General features: G+C 41.0%; 1 protein-coding gene across 1 annotated transcript in view; it reads right to left on the minus strand.

Annotated features, from left to right (window-relative positions):
* MYRFL (myelin regulatory factor like) overlaps positions 1-27,183 on the minus strand; it is a 125,114-nt gene that overhangs the window by 91,447 nt on the left and 6,484 nt on the right. The gene's annotated exons all lie outside the window — the stretch shown is intronic.

The following is a 27,183-nucleotide window of genomic DNA, read 5'->3' on the forward strand; positions in this document are numbered from 1 at the left end:
TATGTTATCTGAAGTCAAATAATCCCCAAGGAAATTGTTCTGAAAATCATCTGGAAGAGTAAATACATAAAACTGACCAGAAAAATTATGGAGGGGGGTGGAAATAATTACTGAGAAATACACAGATGAACACATCAAAGGAACACACATGAGTCCAGGATATATCAAGAAATATTACATATGTATGGACTAAATTTGATAGACAGAGTGCCTGATGAACTATGGATGGAGGTTCGTGACATTGTACAGGAAACAGGGATAAAGACCACCCAGGGAAAAAGACCATCCCCATGGAAAAGAAATGCAAAAAAGCAAAATGGCTATCTGAGGTGGGCTTACAAATAGCTGTGAAAAGAAAAGAAGTGAAAAGCAAAGCAGAAAAGGAAAGACATTCCCATTTGAATGCAGAGTCCCAGAGAATAGCAAGGAGAGATAAGAAAGCCTTCCTCAGCAATCAGTGCAAAGAATTAGAGGAAAACAACAGAATGGGAAAGACTAGAGATCTCTTCAAGAAAATTAGAGATACCAAGGGAACATTTCATGCAAAGATGGGCTCCATAAAGGACAGAAATGGTATGGACCTATAAGAAGCAGAAGATATCAAGAAGAGGTGGCAAGAATACACAGAACTGTACAAAAAAGAGCTTCATGACCCAGATAATCATGATTGTGTGATCACTCACCTAGAGCCAGACATCCTGGAATGTGAAGTCAAGTGGGCCTTAGAAAGCATCACTACGAACAAAGCTAGTGGAGGTGATGGAATTCCAGTTGAGCTATTTCAAATCCTGAAAGACGATGCTGTGAAAGTGCTGCACTCAATATGCCAGCAACTTTGGAAAACTCAGCAGTGGCCACAGGACTGGAAAAGGTCACTTTTCATTCCAATCCCAAAGAAAGTGAAAATGAAGCCACTCAGTCATGTCTGACTCTTTGTGACCTCATGGACTATAGCCCACCAGACTCCTCAGTCCATGGAATTTTCCAGGCAAGAGTACCGGAGTAGGTTGCCATTTCCTTCTCCAGGGGATCTTCCTATCCCAGGGATTGAACCTGGGTCTCCTGCACTGCACCCAGATGCTTTACTGTCTGAGCCACCAGGGAAGCCCAATCCCAAAGAAAGGCAATGACAAAGAATGCTCAAACTACCGCACAATTGCACTCATCTCACACGCTAGTAAAGTAATGCTCAAAATTCTCCAAGCCAGGCTTCAGCAATACATGAACTGTGAACTTCCAGATGTTCAAGGTGGTTTTAGAAAAGGCAGAGGACCCAGAGATCAAATTGCCAACATCTACTGGATCATCAAAAAAGCAAGAGAGTTCCAGAGAAACATCTATTTCTGCTTTATTGACTACGCCAAAGCCTTTGACTGTGGATCACAATCAACTGTGGAAAGCTCTGAAAGAGATGGGAATACCAGACCACCTGACCTGCCTCTTGAGAAACCTATATGCATGTCAGGAAGCAATAGCTAGAACTGGACATGAAACAACAGACTGGTTCCAAACAGGAAAAGGAGTATGTCAAGGCTGTATATTGTCACTCTGCTTATTTAACTTATATGCAGAGTACATCATGAGAAACGCTGGGTTGGAAGAAGCACAGGCTGGAATCAAGATTGCCGGGAGAAATATCAATAACCTCAGATATGCAGATGATACCACCCTTATGGCAGAAAGTGAAGAGGAACTAAAAAGCCTCTTGAAAAAGGTGAAAGAGGAGAGTGAAAAAGTTGGCTTAAAGCTCAACATACAGAAAACAAAGATCATGGCATCTGGTCCCATCACTTCATGGCAAATAGATGGGGCAACAGTGGAAACAGTGTCAGATTTTATTTTTCTGGGCTCCAAAATCACTGCAGATGGTGACTGCAGCCATGAAATTAAAAGACGCTTACTCCTTGGAAGGAAAGTTATGACCAACCTAGATAGCATAATCAAAAGCAGAGACATTACTTTGCCAACAAAGGTCCATCTAGTCAAGGCTATGGTTTTTCCAGTGGTCATGTATGGATGTGAGAGTTGGACTGTGAAGAAGGCTGAGCGCCAGAGAATTGATGCTTCTGAACTGTGGTGTTGGAGAAGACTCTTGAGAGTCCCTTGGACTGCAAGGAGATCCAACCAGTCCATTCTAAAGGAGATCAGCCCTGGGATTTCTTTGGAAAGAATGATGCTAAAGCTGAAACTCCAGTACTTTGGCCACCTCATGCAAAGAGTTGACTCATTGGAAAAGACTCTGATGCTGGGAGGGATTGGGGGCAGGAGGAGAAGGGGATGACAGAGTATGAGGTGGCTGAATGGCATCATTGACTCAATGGACATGAGTCTGAGTGAACTCCGGAAGTTGGTGATGGACAGGGAGGCCTGGCGTGCTGCTATTGATGGGGTTGCAAAGAGTCGGACATGACTGAGCGACTGATCTGATCTGAGACAGCACATTAAAAAGCAGAGACATTACTTTGCCAACAAAGGTCCGTCTAGTCAAGGCTATGGTTTTTCCAGTAGTCACGTATGGATGTGAGAGTTGGACTGTGAAGAAAGCTGAACACCAAAGAATTGATGCTTTTGAACTGTGGTGTTGGAGAAGACTCTTGAGAGTCCCTTGGACTGCAAGGATATCGGATCAGTCCATCCTAAAAGAGACCAGTCCTTGGTGTTCAGTGGAAGGACTGATGCTGAGGCTGAAACTCCAATGCTTTGGCCACCTCTGCAAAGAGTTGACTCATTGGAAAAGACCCTGATGCTGGGAGGGATTGGGGGCAGGAGGAGAAGGGGATGACAGAGGATGAGATGGCTGGATGGTATCACCAACTCGATGCACATGAGTTTGAGTGAACTTTGGGAGTTGGTGATAGACAGGGAGGCCTGGAGTGCTGTGATTCATGGGGTTGCAAAGAGTCGGACATGAATGAGCATCTGAACTGGACTGATGGACTAAATATATATATTGTGTGTATGCTAAGTTGCTTCAGTTATGTCTGACTCTTTGTGACCCTAGGGACTGTAGCCTGCTAGGTTTCTCTGTCCTTGGGATTCTTCAGGCAAAAATACTGGAGTCGGTTGTCATGCCCTCCTCCAGGGGATCTTCCCGACCCAGGGATCAAACCTGTGTCTCTTAAGTCTCCTGCATTGGCAGGAGGGTTCCTTACCACTAGAACAACCTGGGAAGCCTCATAATATATATTTACATATATATATATATATATATATATGTAAATATATATATATACACACACATATAGGTAAGCATATCTTTTGAGACCAGTGAGGAAAGATTAATTATTCAATATATGTTGTGGGGAAAATTGGTTATACATTTGGGAGAAAAAAACCTGGATTATTTGCTTGTTCCCACAACAAAATTCCAGATAGATCAAAAATTTCAACATAAATAAATAAAACCATAGAAAGAAAACATCAGTGACTATGCTAACAATCTTGAGATAAAGAAGGTTTTTTTCAAGCATGGCACAAAAGTCAAAAATTATTTTTTTTAAAAAAGCCTTGATAAAATTTCATTATATATACATTTTTTGTGCAGGGAAGAATTTTTAATGGTTTATTTTGAAATAATTTCTAACCTAAAGAGAAACTACAGGAATACAAAGAAAGTCACACATAACCTTCACTCACATTCATCAATTATTAACACTGTGCTGCATTTTCATTATTCTCTCTCTCTCTCTCTCTCTCTCTCTCTCACACACACACACACACACAGATACACACCCACCTATACATATCATTTTGAATCACTTGAGTACAGGTGCCTTCATCCCTGACTACTTCAGTATATCTTCCTCAGTATAACCATTATCTTCACAACCACAATTCAATTATCAAAATCAGAAAACTTACTATCTATACCGTTTTATTATACAATCTATATTCCACATTCAAATTTTGCCAATTGTCTTAATAAATGTCATTAATAGCATTTTTTTCTGGTACATAATTAAATCCAGTGGAACACAATACATTTAGTTTCCATGCCTCTATAGATATTTTTGAAGGGTATAGGCTAATTATTTTATAGAAGGTGCTCCAATTTTAGTTTGCCTCATGTTTTCTCAAGGTTAAGTTCAAATTTTGTGTGTTTGGCAAGAGTATTACATAAATGATATTATGTATCTCTTAGTGCCTTATATTAGGAGGACCATAATATCTCATTATTATTGATACTAATTTTCACCCCTTGGTTAAGGTACTACCTGACAACTTTCTCCACTATAAATTTACTACTATTCTTTTTGTAATTTGTGGCAAAATACTTTGAAATTATGCAAATATTCTGTTCCTCATTAAATTTTTATCTAATAGTTTTAGTATCCATTGAAGATAATAAGCATTTTAATCCACGAAGAAAGTTATAAACAAAGTGAAGGAATATTTTCAATATACATGAAAAAGTAATTATCCATAATACCCAAAACATTCTTTCAAATCAGTAAAGTAACAGCTACACTTCAATAAAAAATAGTAAAAGACTTAAAGAGGCAGTTCATAAAATGAAAAATCAAATTGGTTAATAACTGCATAAAATATAGTAAACTTTACTAAGAAACAATTTAAAATATAAGAAATTTTTCTTACAAAATTGGCATATATTCAAGGAATTAATAAAATCCACTGTTAATGATGATAGAAATAAGATGACCCTCTTATGCTCTGCTGACAGGAATACATATTAAATAATCTATCTAAAAAGAGCTAGCAGATGTTTCAAAAAAACTGACTGTTCATATATACTCTGATCCCGAAATTTCACTTAATATACTTATGATAATATACTTGCTATAATAATAGAAAATTGAGAATAGATGACCATTAATTGACATTCATTTAATGAAATACTATGCAGTCATTTAATAAATTCTATAACATTTCAAGAGAAAGTAGGTTGCAAAATCTTTACCTACCCAATTTGTTTTCAAACATAAATGCAATAGACAGACAATTCCAAAATTTAAAAGTTTAGAGTATAAAGCCCCCATGACTTCCTCTTGAAAATAACTCCTTGACAGTGAAATTCCACCAAGCAAAAATAATTCAGAAGAAAGAACTCAGAAATATAGAAATTGAAGGGGGAAAACAATGATGAACAGTGAATACAGGACTTAAACTGAATAGCTGAGGGAAATATGGTTACAAATCAAAATGTAAAAGTAATAAACCCTTAAAAAGGAAAAAATATCAGCAACAAAATTTACAAGATAGGGAGAGGGAAAATGGGAAGAGATGTGATATCAATCCCTCTGTTATTCATATCTCAGAGTTCATCTTCATCACACTAAATCTCAACCACTGAGTAAAGAACTAACTGTTTCAGCTTTGTAGTGACTTTTAAATCCCCTTTCTTAATCTTGGAAGAATCATTTAGAACTATCTCTAATAGTATATAAACAATTATTTAAATTCTATAATTCCTTCAGTTTCCCTTCAAGTTCTTTTTATCTTATTAAATTCAACTAACATTAATATTTATATTTAATATCAATATTTTATTTAAATAGTACATGTGAGCTAAGGTCCATTTCTTACAAAATTATTTCTACCATCTATCTAGTTATCCATCCATCTATAGATATTCATAGAGAAGATGAAATAATATTCTACCACCATTGACAGTAGGTACATGGTAGGATTTAGAGTGATTTATCATTTTTTTTAATTCCTATTACACACTTTGGAAAATTATTTTTCACTTTGCACAATTTTGAATAAAATTATTTTCTAAAACAAGTGAAAAATAAATTACTAAAATAGATAAAAACATAAAACCTAAACTGACCAAAAGCCCTGGAGTAAATAGAGAAATTTTCCACTCATGACTACCACTCTATACTTGCATGAAAGATAAAAGTCCCAGTGGCATCATGAGTTATGTTCTAAAACATGATCATTCCTCTGCCTGCCATTTTCACAATTCTGGAACATAAAGAAAGAAGTTCAGTTCAGTCTCTCAGTCGTGTCCAGCTCTTTGTGACCCCATGAACTGCAGCACACCAGGCCTCCCTGTCCATCACCAACTCCCAGAGTTTACTCAAACTCATGTCCATTGAGTCGGTGATGCCATCCAACCATCTCATCCTCTGTCGTGCCCTTCTCCTCCTGCCCTCAATCTTTCCCAGCATCAGGGTCTTTTCCAACGAGTCAGCTCTTCACATCAAGTAGCCAAAGTATTGGAGTTTCAGCTTCAACATCAGTCCTTCCAATGAACACACAGGACTGGTGTCTTTTAGGATGGACTGGTTGGATCTCCTTGCAGTCCAAGGGACTCTCAAGAGTCTTCTCCAATACCACAGTTCAAAAGCATCAATTCTTCGGCGCTCAGCCCTCTTCACAGTCCAACTCTCACATCCATACAGGACCACTGGAAAAACCATAGCCTTGACTAGATGGACCTTTGTTGACAAAGTAATGTCTCTGCTTTTTAATATACTGTCTAGGTTGGTCATAACCTAGGTTGTGGACATTTCCCGGGTATAATTTCAATATGCATTATTTCAGCTGTCTATCCCACACACCCGTATCCCTCATGTAATCCAGTGCCTTGAATTCCTCCTAGGGGTAAGGTACCTCAGTACTAGATCACTGGACTGGTTATATGAGTTGCAGGAGGGCCATTTAATCTTCAGCTTTGGGCTTGCTAATTCACCCAATGGCATTAAAACAAAATTTTAAAAATCTTAAGCACCTCACAAATGGGAAAAATTGATGGGTGCTGAGACAGGCAGATGAGAGGCAGCCGGAAAGGGAAGAGACAAAAGAGATCACCAGCTCCATTCAATGACATGAACTCAGAGGGAGATGGACGGAAGACACCCCTAAAGGTCGAGATGGTCAGAAATGACCTCGTAGTGGGGCTTTGTCTTGAGCTAGACTTGGAGAAAGGATAAGATGGCGATGAGAAGAGACTCATTCCTTCTCTCGTTGATTCAACCAGTACTTGCTAAGCATCTACTATGCGCCAAGCATTGTATAAGGTTCTGAGAACACAGCCTTGAGAAAAATTAACAAGATCCACGCAGGAGGCTTGGATTCAAATGGAGGGGAAGAGAGCAACAGTGGGGGAGGAGGTACATGACATATGAGAAACAATAAATAAACAGGATCTTTTTGGGTGGTGATGAAAATAAAATAGAGTGGTGTGATAGGTGGTTGGGGAAGGAGCTCCATTCAGCCTGGAGGCTTTTCTCAGGAAGGCGCCAGCCGTGCACAGATTGAGGGCAGAGCATGCTAGGGAGAGGGAACAGCCCTGCAAGAGCCCAGGGGCTGGACTGAGATGGCTTGTCAGAGAAACAAACCATTCTAGTGTGGCCAGAGCACAGGAGCACAGGGGAGGAAGAAGGGAAGGTGCTCAAAGCAATGAGAAGCCTTTGGAAACTGAAATGATATGCTTTACAGTTTTTTGTTTATTTATTTGTTTGGCTGCATTTGGTCTTAGTTGCAGCACACAAGATCTTCACTGTGTCATTGTGGGATCTTTCCTTGCAGCCCATGGACTCTCTAGTTGCCCCTCGAGGGCTCAGTAGTTCCCTGTGGGCTTGGTTGCTCTGTGGCTTGCGGGATCTTCCCAGACCAGGGATCGAACCCGCATTCTCTGCATTGCACGGTAGAGTCTTAACCACTGGACCACCAGGGAAGTCTCGCTCTACATTTATAAAAGGTCACTATAGTTGCTTTGCAGGAAAGAACTATCCAGGACTATCCAAGAAAGGAAATCAGCTTGAAGCCTGTTGCAGCTGTCCAGTGACTTTCAGAGGGACTTTGGAGTTCTTACTCTGGAAAGGAGAAGCACTTTGCCCGACCTCACCAGTCCTCTTAACAGCCCTAGGGGGTGGGCAATTAGCATTATTTCCAGTGTACAGAGAAGGCAACATGATCACACAGGTTAACGAGCTCGCCCGGGGTCACACAGCTGTAAATGACCTGCAGGGAAGCCGACAGGCCTGCCCTGATTCCTGGAAGTGTTCCCACTCCCGCCCCCATCACTACCACCCCAGCCTGTGTTCCTGCTCCTCCCCAACAACGCCAGCCAACTGAGGGAAAGCAACTTGCTTTCAACTGGGCTTTGGTCAAGACAATTGCTAAGAGAAGCAGACGGAGGAAAAGATCTGTTTAGTTTCCCACTGAAGCCCCTGCTGCAGTCCCATCTGCTTTATACAGCACACCCCACACCCCCCAAACACATACACACAACTCCCCACGTAGAAGTAGGAGATGGCCCGTAGATTCTCAGACCTGACCTTTGTGTTGTTTGCATTACATCACCCACCCTCCCCAACCTCCATCCCCAGGTAGAACTAAGAGATGGTCCATGGCATCTAGGACCTGCCTGTGTGACTTGTCCAAATTCCTTACTGAGCCAGGAGAGATGAACCCCAGGCTAGCTGGCTTTCTCTAGGACTCCAAAACCACAGCTGTGTTTTCCAGACCCAAAGGAAATTATTCCACAATATAAATCCGTAGTGTCAGATAAAATTGTTTTCAGGAGGCTTTACACACACAGGGTGACACTCAAATGGCTCTTAAAAGAAATCACATGCTTTTAAAAATAATCACTTTGCTCTAAATGTCTTCAAGGCTGGTCTATAACACCCAAACCTGCAAAGTGTGTGTTCTTGAGCATTCCACCCACTGTCAGGAAGGCTCAGGTTCAAACCTTGATGCCACCCTTTTCTAGGTTTCTCTCTGTGGCCTGGAAAGGCTGTCACCATCCTGCTCACAAAAGCAGAAACTGCCCAGGCCTCCAGGAGTCCCAGAGACCCACTGCCTTCATTGCTCTAAGGAAGCAAGGTCCTTCTTCACCCTAACTCTCTGCCCCACTTCCAGGCACAGTGACAGCTGCAGGAAGCTCACCTGTCCTGTTGCCCCTGGCCTTGGGCAGACAAGGGAAAAAACCTCAATCCACCAGGGATACCACAGATAGATCTAAGTTGCATCCACAAGACTCAGTCATAGGCATGCATGTGCCTTCGGGAACACAGGGCTTCCCTGAAGTTATGAACAGGGTGCATACAGCAAGGACCTCCCTTTCTGTTTCCCTGTGTAAGGGACCAGTCCTGCATAAGGACCCTTCTTGTTTCTACCCAAATGACCCCCTTCCAATATAACTCCCTCAAACCCAGATGCCCCCTGTTCCTTTTTAACTACTCTTTCACTCTTTGTCCCAAAACAGTGCTGCCCAGACTATTCAGACAACAGGTAAGATGAAAAAATTTGTCTGTTAGGACAATTCTACGATTTTTAAAATTTTTTTATTTTGGGGGGCAGCCCCAGGTCTTAGTTTCATCATTTGGGATCCAGTTCCCTGACCAGGGATAGAACCAGGGATCAAACCTGGGCCCCCTGCACTGGGAGCACAGAGTCTTAACCACTGGACCACCTGGGAAGTCCCTTTAGGTTTTTTAAAGACTCTAAATAGCAACCAGTGTTCCCACCTCCCGCAACCCCCATGTTGATTGCCCTTTGAACTTAAGCGTAGAGCTTCCCTTTGATGTACCAGTGCTCATGAGGAATCATATCATAAATGTTCGTGGATATGCCAAAGAAGGAGGAGGAGGGGGAGGGAGGAAAAGATGGAGGATAGGAAGAGAAACGAGACATTCATTTGCTTAAGGATGTGTGCTCAGTCGCTTGAGCCACCCCTTTCGCCTTCAGTCTTTCCAAGCATCAGGGTCTTTACCAGTGAATTGGCTCTTGGTACCAGGTGGCCAAAGTATTAGAGCTTCAGCTCCAGCACCAGTCCTTCCAATGAATATTCAAGGTTGATTTCCTTTAGGATTGACTGGTTTGATTTCCTTGCAGTCCAAAGGACTCTCAAAAAAAAAATAATAGAATACAGATAATAAGAGCATTTACCTCAGGGAATCTGAGGATTAAATGAGATAATGCATATAAAGGTATGCAGCATAGTCCTCAGCTTAATAAATACTGTCCTTTGTCATAAGCATCCATTGCTGCGCTCAAGAAGTTCATAACCCAGTGAGAAAGACTGACATGAAACACAGCATAGCAGCTTGATGCGACAGCTGAGTGTCATAGGGCATTACAGGTCACCTAAATGACAACAGGAGCAAAAAGGTGCCAGGGAAATCTTCCAGGAATAGGGGTCCATGAAGCTGGAACTGTCAGCAGGGGCAAATCCTGGGGCTTTGAATGACATGAGATTCTTTCTTTAATGTTCCTTACTGAAATTATTTTTTAAATTAATTTTTTTTGGCACTCATCTCACATGCTAGTAAAGTAATGCTCAAAATTCTCCAAGCCAGGCGTCAGCAATACATGAACCGTGAACTTCCAGATGTTCAAGCAGTTTTAGAAAAGGCAGAGGAACCAGAGATCAAACTGCCAACATCCACTGGATCATGGAAAAAGCAAGAGAGTTCCAGAAAAACATCTATTTCTGCTTTATTGACTATGCCAAAGCCTTTGACTGTGTGGATCACAATAAACTGTGGAAAATTCTGAAAAAGATGGGAATACCAGACCACCTGACCTGCCTCTTGAGAAACCTATATGCAGGTCAGGAAGCAACAGTTAGAACTGGACATGGAACAGCAGACTGGTTCCAAATAGGAAAAGGAGTACGTCAAGGCTGTATATTGTCACCCTGTTTATTTAACTTATATGCAGAGCACATCATGAGAATCGCTGGGCTGGAAGAAGCACAAGCTGGAAGCAAGATTGCCGGGAGAAATATCAATAACCTCAGATATGCAGATGACACCACCCTTATGGCAGAAACGGAAGAGGAACTAAAAAGCCTCTTGATAAAGGTGAAAGAGGAGAGTGAAAAAGTTGGCTTAAAGCTCAACATTCAGAAAACGAAGATCATGGCATCTGGTCCCATCACTTCATGGGAAATAGATGGGGAAACAGTGTCAGACTTTATTTTTCTGGGCTCCAAAATCACTGCAGATGGTGACTGCAGCCATGAAATTAAAAGACGCTTACTCCTTGGAAGGAAAGTTATGACCAACCTAGATAGCATATTCAAAAGCAGAGACATTACTTTGCCAACAAAAGTCCGTCTAGTCAAGGTTATGGTTTTTCCAGTGGTCATGTATGGATGTGAGAGTTGGACTGTGAAGAAAGCTGAGCGCCGAAGAATTGATGCTTTTGAACTGTGGTGTTGGAGAAGACTCTTGAGAGTCCCTTGGACTGCAAGGAGATCCAACCAGTTCATTCTGAAGGAGATCAGCCCTGGGATTTCTTTGGAAGGAATGATGCTAAAGCTGAAACTCCAGTACTTTGGCCACCTCATGCGAAGAGTTGACTCATTGGAAAAGACTCTGATGCTGGGAGGGATTAGGGGCAGGAGAAGAAGGGAACGACAGAGGATGAGATGGCTGGATGGCATCACTGAGTTGATGGACGTGAGTCTGGGTGAACTCTGGAAGTTGGTGATGGACAGGGAGGCCTGGTGTGCTGCGATTCATGGGGTAGCAAAGAGTCATACACGACTGAGCGACTGAACTGAACTGAACTGAAATGAGTTGCTTTACAATACTGTTAGTTGCTGCAGTACAGCAAAGTGAATCAGCTATGTGTATACATATATCCCCTCTTTTTTTGGATTTCTTTCCCATTTAGGTCACCACAGAGCATTGAGCAGAGATCCCTGTGCTATGTAACAGGTTCTCATTTGTTGTTGACATGTATATTGTTTAGTCACTAAGCTGTATCTGACTCTTGGTGACCCCATAGGCTGTAGCCCAACAGGCTCCCTGTCCATGGGATTCTCCAGGCAACAATACTGGAGTGGGTTGTCACTCCCTGCTCCAGGGAATCTTCCCCACCCAGGGATTGAACCCGGGTATCCTGAATTGCAGGCAGATTCTTTATCATCTGAGCCAGCTGGGAACATCAATCCCAATCTCTCAGTTTATCTCACCCTCCACAATGCCCTTAGTATCCATAAGTTTGTCCTCCACATCTGTGGATGACACGGAGTTCTGATCTGGTGCCATGGAGTTGGGGTTGGAAAAGTGGAGGAGTGTGCAGTGGTATGCTGGAGCCAGATTGTACAAGCTTGGGCACATCTCTTCCCAACTCCATATTTAGAGTCTAGTAACTTGAAATTGGCAATAGGGGGAAGATTTACACCATGGAAATTGGCAAATATTACAACTTGAAGGATTTTCTCCAAAGGCTTGTTAAACATTTACCAGCACATCCTTGAATGTGAGTAGTATTTGGGAAAAGAATCCCACTGAATTTAGTTACTGATTGGATCCTCCCATCTCTGTTTTGTTGGCTGGTTGGGAGGTGGTGTTGGTGGGTGAGGAGCCTGGGAAGGAGCTAGGGGGTTCATCAACTCCAAGCCATGTACTGTCAACCCCGAGAAGTGACCTGCAGGGCACTGCCCCAGGAAAACCTCCACCTAATGACCTGGGAGTCTCCCCAGTCTTCCTTGTACAAATAGTCCTGCATTGATCCAGGAAGAAAGAAGCTAACCAGTTCTTTCAGGCGGAGGTAACATGGCCCAGTGTTGAAAGCAGCCACCCAGTTAAAAGACTGTCTCTGAACTTTACCATGATATGAATCACCTTGAAATTTATATGCCTGATAATGAAAGATAAAATGAAAACCTTAATTCAACTTGAGTAAATAAATGGATCAAGCATATTGTGTAACGGGTCGGCAATACCCACATAGCTTTTCAGAAACTGTCATGGATGCAAAATTCTAGAAAGGATTGCTGAACACTTGGCTGTTGGCCACTGAGAACAGCAGATTATCCAGGAGCCTGCATGTGTCCAACAAGAACTGGTCCTGGGGATGGACTTCACCTGCTTTCCTGACTAGATTAGGAACTTGCGCATGGAAATCTATATCTTGATTTCAATTAGACACTTAACAAAATTGTTAATTCACTCATCCAATAATAAATATTTTAATGAAGTGTTTGTGCTAGGCAGTGGGATATAACCATGAGCAACACTCAATCTTACCCTCGAGCCAGGGAATGAGAACATAGACAGTAAAGAGGCAGGACTAAGGGTGATACATAAAGCCCAAGAGACATATAGGAATGCCTTTCCCATTCAGCTGGGGGAAGGGCAGTCAAGGATGGCTATCCTTGTAACTCAAACACAGAAAGATAGAGGAAATTACATTAGAATTGGGTGAATTTGTATCTGGGAGAACAACTGAACTCCAGCACGCTAACCCAGAGAAAATCCTAAAACTTACTGTAAAAATGACTCTGCTCTTATCCTTCTCAATAAGGTTATTTGTAATTTGAACAAGTATAGAAAAGACAAACCTGCCACATATACAGATGGCCCAAAGGAGAGGAACAAGGTGCAAATGCAGAATAAAGGAGTCAGGTCACTAGAGATAGTCCTACTGAGTGAGTTAAAGTCACTCAGTCATGTTTGACTCTTTGCAACTCCATGGACTATACAATTCATGGAATTCTCCAGGCCAGAATAATGGAGTGGGTAGCCTTTCCCTTCTCCAAGGATTTCCCAACCCAAGGATTGAACCCAGGTCTCCTGCATTACAGGCAGATTCTTTACCTGCTGAACCACAAGGGAAGTAAGACAGAAAAAGATAAATATTATATGATATTGCTTATATGTGGAATTTTTTTTAATGGTACAAATGGTTCAGTTCAGTTCAGTCGCTCAGTAGCGTCCAACTCTTTGTGACCCCATGGACTGCAGCACACCAGGCTTCCCTATCCATCACCAACTCCCAGAGCCTACTCAAACTCATGTCCATCACGTCAATGATGCCATCCAACCATCTCATCCTCTGTCTTTCCCTTCTCCTCCCGCCTTCAATCTTTCTCAGCAACAGGGTCTTTTCCTAAGAGTTGGTTCTTTGCATCAGGTGGTCAAAGTACTGGAGTTTCAGCTTCAGCATCAGTCCTTCCAATGAATATTCAGGACTGATTTCCTTTAAGATTGACTGGTTGGATCTCCAAGGTACAAATGGACTTATTTACAAAACAGAAATAATAGAGTCACAGAAGTAGAAAACAAACTTATGGGTACCAAGGGGGAACGTGAGAGGATGGATAAATTGGGAGATTTATATACACAATTCTACTACTGTGGGCAGGAATCCCTCAGAAGAAATGGAGTGGCCATCATGGTCAACAAAAGAGTCCGAAATGCAGTACTTGGATGCAATCTCAAAAACAACAGAATGATCTCTGTTCGTTTCCAAGGCAAACCATTCAATATCACAGTAATCCAAGTCTATGCCCCAACCAGTAACGCTGAAGAAGCTGAAGTTGAACGGTTCTATGAAGACCTCCAAGACCTTTTAGAACTAACACCCAAAAAAGATGTCCTTTTCATTATAGGGGACTGGAATGCAAAAGTTGGAAGTCAAGAAACACCTGGAGTAACAGGCAAATTTGGCCTTGGAATACGGAATGAAGCAGGGCGAAGGCTAATAGAGCTTTGCCAAGAGAACACACTGTTCATAGCAAACACCCTCTTCCAATAACACAAGAGAAGACTCTATACATGGACATCACCAGATGGTCGACATTGAAACCAGATTGATTATATTCTTTGCAGCCAAAGATGGAGAAGCTCTATACAGTCAGCAAAAAAAGGCCAGGAGCTGACTGTGGTTCAGATCATGAACTCCTCATTGCCAAATTCAGACTTAAATTGAAGAAAGTAGGGAAAACCACTAGACCATTCAGGTATGACCTAAATTAAATCCCTTATGATTATACAGTGGAAGTGAGAAATAGATTTAAGGGACTAGATCTGATAGATAGAGTGCCTGATGAACTATGGAATGAGGTTCATGACATTGCACAGGAGACAGGGATCAAGACCATTCCTATGGAAAAGAAATGCAAAAAAGCAAAATGGCTGTCTGGGGAGGCCTTACAAATAGCTGTGAAAAGAAGAGAAGTGAAAAGCAAAGGAGAAAAGGAAGGATATAAACATCTGAATGCAGAGTTCCAAAGAATAGCAAGAAGAGACAAGAAAGCCTTCTTCAGCAATCAGTGCAAAGAAATAGAGGAAAACAATAGAATGGGAAAGACTAGGGATCTCTTGCAGAGATACCAAAGAACATTTCATGCAAAGATGAGCTCGATAAAGGACAGAAATGGTATGGACCTATAAGAAGCAGAAGATATTAAGAAGAGATGGCAAGAATACACAGAAGAACTGTACAAAAAAAGAGCTTCACGACCCAGATAATCACGATGGTGTGATCACTGACCTAGAGCCAGACATCCTGGAACGTGAAGTCAAGTGGGCCTTAGAAAGCATCATTACGAACAAAGCTAGTGAAGGTGATGGAATTCCAGTTGAGCTATTCCAAATCCTGAAAGATGATGCTGTGAAAGTGCTGCACTCAATATGCCTGCAAATTTGGAAAATTCAGCAGTGGCCACAGGACTGGAAAAGGTCAGTTTTCATTCCAATCCCAAAGAAAGGCAATGCCAAAGAATGCTCAAACTACCGCACAATTGCACTCATCTCACACGCTAGTAAAGTAATGCTCAAAATTCTTCAAGCCAGGCTTCAGCAATATGTGAACCATGAACTTCCTGATGTTCAAGCTGGTTTTAGAAAAGGCAGAGGAACCAGAGATCAAACTGCCAACATCCACTGGATCATGGAAAAAGCAAGAGAGTTCCAGAAAAACATCTATTTCTGCTTTCTTGACTATGCCAAAGCTTTTGACTGTGTGGATCACAATAAACTGTGGAAAATTCTGAAAGAGATGGGAATACCAGACCACCTGATCTGCCTCTTGAGAAATTTGTATGCAGGTCAGGAAGCAACAGTTAGAACTGGACATGGAACAACAGACTGGTTCCAAATAGGAAAAGGAGTACGTCAAGGCTGTACATTGTCACCCTGTTTATTTAACTTATATGCAGAGTACGTCATGAGAAATGCTGGACTGGAAGAAGCACAAGCTGGAATCAAGATTGCCAGGAGAAATATCAATAACCTCAGACATGCAGATGACACCACCCTTATGGCAGAAAGTGAAGAGGAACTAAAAAGCCTCTTGATGAAGGTGAAAGTAGAGAGTGAAAAAGTTGGCTTAAAGCTCAACATTCCGAAAACGAAGATCATGGCATCCGGTCCCATCACTTCATGGGAAATAGATGGGGAAACTGGAAACAGTGGCAGACTTTATTTTTCTGAGCTCCAAAATCACTGCAGATGGTGACTGCAGCCATGAAATTGAAAGACGCTTACTCCTTGGAAGGAAAGTTATGACCAACCTAGATAGCATATTCAAAAGCAGAGACATTACTTTGCCAACAAAGGTTCATCTAGTCAAGGCTATGGTTTTTCCAGTGGTCATGTATGGATGTGAGAGTTGGGCTGTGAAGAAGGCTGAGTGCTGAAGAATTAATGCTTTTGACTGTGGTGTTGGAGAAGACTCTTGAGAGTCCCTTGGACTGCAAGGAGATCCAACCAGTCCATTCTGAAGGAGATCAGACCTGGGATTTCTTTGGAAGGAATGATGCTAAAGCTGAAACTCCAGTACTTTGGCCACCTCACGCAAAGAGTTGACGCATTGGAAAAGACTCGGATGCTGGGAGGGATTAGGGGCAAGAGGAAAACGGGACGACAGAGAATGAGATGCTGGATGGCATCACTGACTCGATGGACGTGAGTCTGAGTAAACTCCGGGAGTTGGTGATGGACAGAGAGGCCTGGTGTGCTGTGATTCATGGGGTCGCAAAGAGTCAGACACGACTGAGCGACTGATCTGATCTGATATACACAATTCTATATATAAAATAGGTAACTAATAAGAATCTACTGTATATTACAGGGACTTCTCTTCAGTACTCTAATGACCTATATGGAAATAGAATTTAAAAAGAGTGGATATATGTATATGTACAACTGATTCACTTTGTTGTACAGCAGAAACTGACACATCATTGTAAATCAACTATACTCCAATTTTTAAAAAGTCAGTCAGACTATACTACAAAGCTACAGTCATCAAGACAGTATGGTACTGGCACAAAGACAGAAATATAGATCAGTGGAACAAAACAGAAACCCCAGAGATGAATCCATGCCCTTATGGACACCTTAGCTTTGACAAAGGAGGCAAAAATATACAATGGAGAAAAGACAATCTCTTTAACAAGTGGTTCTGGGAAAACTGGTCAACCACCTGTAAAAGAATGAAACTAGAACACTTCTAATACCATACACAAAAATCAACTCAAAATGGATTAAAGATCTAAATGTATGACCAGAAACTATAAAACACCTAGAAGAAAACATAGGCAGAACTCTCTGACATAAATCACAGCAGGATCCTCTATGACCCACCTCCCAGAGTGACGGAAATACAAGCAAAAATAAACAAATGGGACCTAATTAAACTTAAAAGCTTTTGCAAAACAAAGGAAACTATAAGCAAGGTGAAAAGACAGCCTTCAGAATGGGAGAAAATAATAGCAAATGAGGCAACTGACAAAAAATTAATCTCAAAATTATACAAGCAGCTCTTGCAGCTCAATACCAGAAAAATAAACGACCCAATCAAAAAATGGGCCAAAGAACTAAACAGACATTTCTCCAAAGAAGACATACAGGTGGCTAACAAACACATGAAAAGGTGCTCAACATCACTCATTATCAGAGAAATGCAAATCAAAACCACAATGAGGTACCATCTCTTGCCGGTCAGAATGGCTGCTATCCAAAAGTCTACAAGCAATAAATGCTGGAGAGGATGTGGAGAAAAGGGAACCCTCTTACACTGTTGGTGGGAATGCAACCTAGTACAGCCACTATGGAGACCAGTGTGGAGATTCCTTAAAAAACTGGAAACAGAGCTGCCATACAACCTAGCAATCCCACTGCTGGGCATACACACCAAGAAAACCAGAATTGAAACAGACATGTGTACCTCAATATTCATCGCAGCACTGTTTACAACAGCCAGGACATGGAAGCAACCTAGATGTCCATTGGCAGACAAATGGATACGAAAGTTGTGTCACATATACACAATGGAATATTACGCAGCTATTAAAAAGAATGCATTTGAGTCAGTTCTAATGAGGTGGATGAAACTGGAGCCTGTTATACAGAGTGAAGTAAGCCAGAAAGAAAAACACCAATACAGTATATTAATGCATATATATGGAATTTAGAAAGATGGTAATGATGACCCTATATACGAGACAGCAAAAGAGACACAGATATAAAGAACAGACTTTTGGACTCTGTTGGAGAAGGTGAGGGTGGAATGATTTGGGGGAATAACATTGAAACATGCATATTACCATAGGTGAAACAGATCGCCAGTCCAAGTTTGATGCCTGAAATGGCACTCAAAGCCAGTGCACTGGGACAACCCAGAGGGATGGGATGTGGAGGGAGGTGGAAGCGGGATTTAGGACATGGGGGGTACATGTACACCCATGGCTGATTCATGTCAATGTATGGCAAAAACCACCACAATATTGTAATTAGCCTCCAATTAAAATAAATTAATTAATTTAAATTAAAAAAAAATTCAGGTCAAATCTCAGCAACTGGACTGATGGCTGACTCTGACAAGATGAAATTTAGTAGGTTAAGCATTCAGCTTTCCATTGATTTTCTCCATTATGTAAATATGAGATGGGGAAACCTGAATTTTGAGTAAATGGATGATAGAGACATCAATTTAGTCTTGTCATCATGAAGAAGTATTGGGAAAACAAAGAAACAAATTTCCTCCTGAAATCATTGAGGACAGAACTGGGAGGGTAAGTCCCTGTTCCTGTAGGCACAGGTCCAGTATTAATGACCTGAGCCCCATACCTTAAGAGGAATGCCCACAAATTAGGATGTCTGAATGAGAGCCAATAAAGTGAGAAAGAATCATAAGTCAAGCCACATATGAGATGCTCAATGGAGAAAAATATGAATAATAACATATATAAATAATAAAATAATAATAAACTTGGTAAATTTGCTGAGCACGTTTTATGTACCCATACCATGCAAAGAATTTTACATTTACTTTCTCACTCATTCCAAACAATAATTTTATTTTGCCAGATAGGTACAAGTATTATTCCTGTTTTTCAGAAGAGCAAATAGTCTCAGGAAACTTAAGTAACTTGCTCAAGTTGCAATAACACAGTTGTCATTGCAGGGGTTCTTTTTTTTTATGGCAGGGGTTCTTATTGCAGTGTTTTCTACTATAACATAACATACATGTTCCTGAATAAACTTGGTTTCTGCAAAATCATGTGAAATAATGAATGAGTATGGGATAAACCACTCAAAAGCTAATAAAAACAAGAACATTCCTAGTAAAAATTTAAAGGACACATCAAGTTATAATTCATACAGTTAAGTACTTCAGAAAACACAGGGATTCACCCTTTATAAAAAGGTTGTTAGAAGGAAGAGTTGTGGCCACTGAATGTTGAGGGAAGAGAAGAGGGAGGAGGCAAATGAAATTAGGATAGCTGGTTTCCATCACCTGCATTAATGCCTACCCTTCCTGGGCTCAAGGACTCTCCTTTGTCTGAACACATTAAGCTTCTGTTAGGAGGAAAAAAGGTAGAGTGTCTGCTGTTTACACCTTAGAAATATAGTTCTTTCAGCATTAACAGTGTTACAATACCACGTGACTGTGTCCTGAATTGCTTTTTTCACAAACTCAGCATTGTTCAGTGTAAATAATAAATGATGGCTGATTGGCTCAGTACCTTTGGAGATCTGTACTTGTGGCACAGCCTCTGGTAGAATCATCTAACAATTCACAGGATTCAAGGTAGGAGAGGGAACTGGTCTGTTTACTCAGTTTTCATGACAGTATTTCAGTGTCTTCACTAGCTGATTATCAAGCTCATACTTCTTCTCCTTTAAAATTAATTATTTGAAATATAAATTAAGCAAGATCCTCTGGCCTTTCTGGCAGCCTGGGGATCCGTTTTTCCAGAAGCCTTCCAGCCATTCAGCATGAGTATTAAACTTTTATGCTGTGTCCATTTTCTCTTCAATAGCACATACTAATGTTAATACATACAGGAAAAATAAAACAAAAGAAGAGAAATAAAACACAATCAGCATGTTAACCATATTAATTTAACTGTGGAAGACAAATTTGGGAAACAGAAACCAATCACATTTCTTTTAAGTAGTATAGGAATACAAGGACTCTCTTTTATGTCCAAGATTTGAAGAATTATTGCTGTGGTTTATTCTATGCGTACATGTGTTGGTCATGTCCAATTCTTTGCAACCCCGTGGCCTGTAGCCTGCCAGGCTCCTATGTCCATGGAATTTCCCAGGCAAGAATACTGCAGTGGGTTGCCATTTCCTCCTCCAGGGAATCTTCCTGGCCCAGGGATAGAACTTGTGTCTCTTGCATCTCCTGAATTGGCAGGTGGATTCTTAACCAACTGTGCCACCTGGAATTCCTGTTTTTTTCTAATAGAAAGTCTAATTCTACCGAGGGTCAAAATAGAGGAGGAAGGGAAAGCAGAAGGAAGAAGAAGAAGGAGAAGGATGAGGAGGAAGACACCCCAAAGGAAGCAGAGCTAACCCACAGTCAACAGGAGGGTTGACTCATCTACAAATCAATGCCCCCTGGGCCTACACTGCACAGATTCAGGAAAATGTGACCAGGAAGCTGCTTGTCCCGTGGCTTTCAGTGTTCCTGCCTGTGTCAGCGAAGCCTTCCTTCCTGCCAACCCAGACAAAGGGGACAGCCCAGCAGAGCACTGGCTGAGGCCGAGTCTTTAGCCAGGTGTAGGACAGACTCACGTCCTCTTCAATGCAAGAAATAAAAGAGAGAAATCCAGAAGACTTAGGATCTAGAAGAGAGATCAGGCTCAGATTTGTTGACTTATGGATTTGGCAAATATGGTCAAATGCCCACTACTGTGCCAGTCCCCAGCTGCTGAGGCTCTAGGAATGAAGGAGACATAGTTCCTTACTACCAGGAGTCCACAGGAGATAGACACAGAAAAAGGTAACCCAGGCTTTGACGGGTGAAATGCAAAGTGCCCTGGAATACACGGGAGCCTGACAGGTGGATATTGAAGCAGGGACCCCGAGTGTGAACTAACTGCCGTTAGCCAGGTGAATGAGAAGGGGGAGGGTGTTCCAGAAGGAGGGAGCCCCATGTAACCTGGAGGTAAGAAAAGCAGGAGCTTTGGAAAATCACAAGCCAGTCAGACTTGGGTTTAACTCCAGTTCTTGAACCTCTTTGGGTCTGTTTCCTTGTCTAAAAAAGAAGATGGGTTTTACCACCTTAGAGTGTCACTTGCAAACTAAAAGTGATAACATATATAATCCCACTACGAACAGACTGTAGTCAGGCTCCCCTGAACTTTTTTCAGTGAGGTCTATTTCCATGTTTCTCTCTTCATTTTGCAGTTTTAGCAAGAATCCTGATAAATCAGTTTAACCAGAATCCCTTGTCCTTCAGATCTGATCACCCTCGATGTCAACCCAGCCCCTCATCCTCCCCCATCCCCTAGGTCACCATCTGACCGCCCAGCCTACTTTCAGGAAGAATCTCCTTAGGTCAGTTTATGAACAATCTCCCCCCTTACCCTGCTCCCTGACTATAAATTCCCACTTGTGGTATTGGGAGTTGAGCTCAGTCTCCTTCCCTCACTGCAAAATTCCACCCCAGTGGTTATTACTTGCTGTAACAGCCCTTCTCTTGAATAAAGTCCTCCTTTATTATGCTTTGTGCTTCCCAGCTGGCTCACTGGTAAAGAATCTGTCTGCCAATGCAGGAGACAAGGGTTTGATCCCTGGTTTGGGAAAATCCCCTGGAGAAAGAAATAGCAACCCACTCCAGTATTCTTACCTGGGAAATCCATGGACAGAGGAGCCCAGCAGTCTACAGTCTATGAGAGTGCGAAAGTCAGACATGACTTAGAGACTAAACAGCAACAAAACCATGCTTTAACAAGAGGCATTGAATTTTTTTTCTTTAATACTACTAGTGTTTGACACATAATGAATATTCTTTCCCTTCCTATCCCTTCTCTGTTCCTCATCTCCACCCCCAAACACAGGATTTTTGTAACTGGACAGATCTGTTTCAAAGCAACAAGATTCTCTAATCCACCAGGGAAGGAAAAAGAGGATCTTTGTGTCCACATTTTGCCTCTATAGAGTCTCACACACAGAATGCATATGGAGCAAGAGGAGTAACATTCTCAATAATGCTTTTTCACTCTTTTAATATGCATAATGAGACAAATAACCATGCAGATTTAAAAAGCTATTTCCATACATGCTTTTATAAGCTTTTAAAAATATGAATTTTACTAGGGTATTTTACAGGATATTATATTTTTTTAATTCACTTTGGATTTCTAACCTTTACTTACTAATTCAGTTCAGTTCAGCTCACTCAGTCATGTCCAGCTCTTTGAGACCCATGAATCGCAGCACGCCAGGCCTCCCTGTCCATCACCAACTCCTGGAGTTCACTCAAACTCATGTCCATCGAGTCGGTGATGCCATCCAGCCATCTCATCCTCTGTCGTCCCCTGCTCCTCCTGCCCCCAATCCCTCCCAGCATCAGAGTCTTTTCCAATGAGTCAACTCTTCGCATGAGGTGGCCAAAGTATTGGAGTTTCAGCTTCAGCATCAGTCCTTTCAAAGAACACCCAGGACTGGTCTCCTTTAGAATGGACTGGTTGGATCTCCTTGCAGTCCAAGGGACTCTCAAGAGTCTTCTCCAACACCACAGTTCAAAAGCATCAATTCTTCGGTGCTCAGCTTTCTTCACAGTCCAACTCTCACATTCATACATGACCACTGGAAAAACCATAGCCTTGACTAGACGGACCTTTGTTGGCAAAGTAATATCTCTGCTTTTGAATACGCTATCTAGGTTGGTCATAACTTTTCTTCCAAGGAGTAAGCATCTTTCAATTTCATGGCTGCAATCACCATCTACAGTGATTTTGGAGCCCAGAAAAATAAAGTCTGCCACTGTTTCCACCTTTTCCCCAACTATTTCCCATGAAGTGATGGGACCAGATGCCATGATCTTCGTTTTCTGAATGTTGAGATTTAGGCCAACTTTTTCACTCTCCTCTTTCACTTTCATCAAGATTATCTACATGTACAAACAATAGAAGTAACTAAAACTTTGAAACCTTTCAAAGAAGTACAGAATACAATTTTGTTATGGGAAGCTCAAAGCCAGCTTCCCAAACCCTGCCAATCCATGGCTGAATAACCTATTTGAGGTCAGTGGTTACCAAAGTCAGCAGAAAACATTTTTCATACGTATTTTAAAGTGCCCCAGCCTTTTCCAAAAGACAACTGATAGATCAAAGAACCAGTTTTCTTACAGGGAGAACATCACAGAACAGAAGTAAAATGAAACAAGTTCTCTCCTTAAAGTGAATTTGCAGTGCCCCAACTTCAGAACTTCTTACAGATTTATTATGAAGTTAGCATAAATGCTTTAGACTATTCAAGAACAGACAATAATAACAATTTATTCCTTTTAGCTTTGATTCTATCCCCAATCAAGGAAAGCCCACAAAACACAAATACGGTATTAAGTTTCATTATTCTGTTCTTTTTTTTTTTCTAAAAAATGTCAATTTCAAGATCAACATGGAAAAGCTGAACCTTTTGCAATAAAAGGAACTACTCAGTACTTTGTCCTTTGTTGCTTGGCAACTAAAGGCTATAAATGGATTTTATGATTATAAAGGCTCTAGAATTAATGTGAACATGTAAAAGTTGTAATAACTCCATGGGGACAGAAGTATTCCTTTGAAAAAAATGTATGTAGCTTTTACTCGTTCTCATTTCAAAATAAATAGAACAATTTTGTTCCTTCACACTTGTAAATGCTATAATTAAAAATCAATAACTATCATTTACCTCATCATTTCAATATTTTATCATTAATGCTCACAACCCCAAGAGGTAGGTGTTATTATCCCCATTTCACAGACGGAGAAAACTGAAACTTTAAAATGTTAATTTAGGGGACTTCCCTGCTGATCCAATGGCTAAGACTCTGAGTTCCCAATGCAGGGGGCCTGGGTTCAATCCCTGGTCAGAAAACTAGTTCCCACATGCCACAACCAAGTGTTCACATACCACAGCTAAAGACCTCGCATGCCTCAGTAAAGATTGAACGCCTCAGCTAAGAACTGACTCAGCAAATTTTTTTTTAAGTTGAGATGACTTTAAAAAAATGAAAAATAAAGAGTATAAATAGTATGATCCTAATAAACACACCACAAGATCAACACCAAAATGTGAAGACCTGTTATCACTAAATGGTGTGATTAACAGTGATAACTATTTCTTATTTTAGGTTATCTGTTTTTCCCACAACTGTCCATGTATTCAGTGTTTAGCTCCCAAGAAATTGTGGAGTCTTCCAGAAGGTGACTTCTAACTCCCAAGTTGAGAAGTTTGACATCAATAACACCAAAGAAAGTGGTGGAGTCTCTGCTCAGAAGCATTTGTCTGAGTAATTTTGTTCCAGGATTCCCTAGAGTTGCTAATAACGCTGGCAGGTCTCAAATGTAGGATGTGTGCGGTGACAGAAGTTAGCTCTGACCTAGTTACAGCACATTTTAAATTCTAATAAAATCGCCTTCACCTTGGGGATCCCAGAATGAAAGAATAAAGGATTTTTTTTTTCTTAATGGCAGCAAGCCCATACCTCTTTGTTCTGGATGCTTCATGATAAGGTAACATAGTTTCTACCCACCTTCCAGCATCAGATAGAAGTGTTCAGATAATTATAAGCTGCTTGCATTATCTGGGTGGTTCTTCTTGTCCTTGATGTGTTCTTGTTCCCAGTCTCCTGAAAAGTCTATACTGTTTCCGAACAGAAACAGAGGCGATCTCATCAATAAACAAGGAGCTCCTACCTCTGTGGGATAATTTCAGAAATACTAGGATGCAACAAGATGTCTAAAATTCCACCATTAGAGATCAACCAAACCTACCCTTAGAGAAGGTAATCTTTTTGATTCATTTGATCAAAACAAATGTGTTCTATGAAAGTACATTGGAAACAAAACTCTTTAGAGATGTCAGGTGGCATCAGATCTTTCACCATTTGTACCTTCTGTGCAAGCTCAGGTTTTATTGGGACAGAAGGAAGAGGGAATAAGGATGCTAGTTTGTGAGAGGTGAGAAAGTGGTGGTCCTAAAGTGAATGAAAGACAAAGATTGAGAGACTGGTCAAAGACACCCTTTACCCACAAGACTCTTCGTCAGGGCCAGCCCTCTACACTGCATTCAGTTGCTCAGAGCTTCTGATTCCAACCACAGGAATTCAGAAACATCAACCAATCAGAGTTGGTTTCACTTTTGGAGAAGTAATATACAGGAATCATTTGAGACATTTATGACTTTACCTTTGGTAATAATGGAATCTGAGGCTTTCCACCAACAGGCGGCATTTTGTATAATCTGCCTCTGTTTTATTCACTGAACCTTTATGCTGTGTGTGTGTTAGTCACTCAGTTGGGCCTGACTCTTTGAGACCCCATGGACAGTCACCCACCAGGCTCCTTTGTCGATGGGATTTTCTAGGCAAGAATACTGCAGTGGGTTGCCATTCCCTTCTCCAGGGGATCTTCCCAATTCAGGGATCAAACCTGCATCTCCTGCATTGCAAGCAGATTCTTTACCATATGCTAGTTTTTCTTCTTCTCATATCTGAACTTACTAGATGCTCTGAACCTAGAGTTTAAACTCCTGAGTAGAATAATCTTCATCCATTTATTCTATAAGTATTTCTGTCTACTGTATGCTGACACCATATAGGCACTTTTCCAAGCTACATTTCTCTTGTCTCAACAATTCTCCCAATGCCTTGGAGACTTGACGACTTTGATGCCTTTCTAGACGCCTTTCTAGATGTTCTATCTGGGGTCAGTCCCTTGAGTCACTGCTTTTCTGCTCCAGAGTTTTCAGCATTTTCTTCACTTCCAAGAAAACTTAGCACCTCCATAATATTCCTGTACAACTCATGGGTAGTAGATGTTTTTGCCTAAATCCCTACCACCCTACTTTAATAATAGGTAATTAGAAATTTAAATCTTAAGCAGAGAGAGGAGGGCAGGAAATATATTGACGCTTGTTTGACAGCAGCTTCCTGCAGGGTCTGTTCTTCCTCTTAGATCTCAGGAGCTGTTCAGTGCTTCCTGCATGTGCACAGCTTCTGGTTCTAGGAGATACCTTTCAACCCTCAAACTTCAATAGGTGAGTAGGAGTTTCTTCAGCTAGTTTCCATCTTCTGCTTTTCCATGTGATTCACTCTTAGGAGACTCGGCCCTCCATGTCTGCGAGTCACACATTTGCAGATTTCAACCAACCAAGGATGGAAAATATTTGGGAAAAAAGATCCCAGAAAGTTCCACAAAGCAAAACTTGATTTTGCCACATTCTAGCAACTACTCACATAGTATTTACCTTGTACCGGGTATTATAAATAATCTATAGATTATTTAAAGTATGATGTATGTAAGTTAATATGCAAATACTATTGCCATTTTATATAAGAGACTTGAGCATTTGTGGATTTTGGTATCAGAGGGACTGGATACTGAAGGACAACTGTATGTAGTTTTCCCATTTCTGCTCAGTCAGGGCAGGAATCTCCTCTTTATTTCATGATAAGCCAACAAGCATTTGAGAACCTACTTCCAGACCCTATGAAGAGGATGAGCTAAATAGCTTCTTACCAACTTAGAAAATTTCTTCTTAAAGATTAAATTAATGAACTATAAAATATTCTCAAATTAGCTTTTATAAACTAAAAGCTAGTTTAGAATAATTTTCTTTTTCTTCATTTCCATGAAAAGTAATTCTCAAATTAGCTTTTATAAACTAAAAGCTAGTTTAAAATGATTCCCATGGGAAATAAAAGATGAATCTTGATATCATAGTAGTCCAAAAGAAATACCCATAGGGAAACAAATTTAGAATGTAAGGTCACAGCTATCAAAATGAGTGAAATAAACTGAGGGATGGGATATAACATACTTTATGTCATATTCATTTTTTACCCAGGAGGTTGTACGAATTAAATGAGATAATGGTGTAAAGTGAATGGAATAGTACTTCAGTTCAGTTCAGTTCAGTTCAGTCGCTCAGTTGTGTCCGACTCTTTGTGACCCCATGAATCGCAGCACGCCAGGCCTCCCTGTCCATCACCAACTCCCGGAGTTCACCCAAACTC

The sequence above is a fragment of the Bos javanicus genome, chromosome 5 (assembly GCF_032452875.1).
Source record: "Bos javanicus breed banteng chromosome 5, ARS-OSU_banteng_1.0, whole genome shotgun sequence".
Lineage (NCBI taxonomy): Eukaryota > Metazoa > Chordata > Mammalia > Artiodactyla > Bovidae > Bos > Bos javanicus.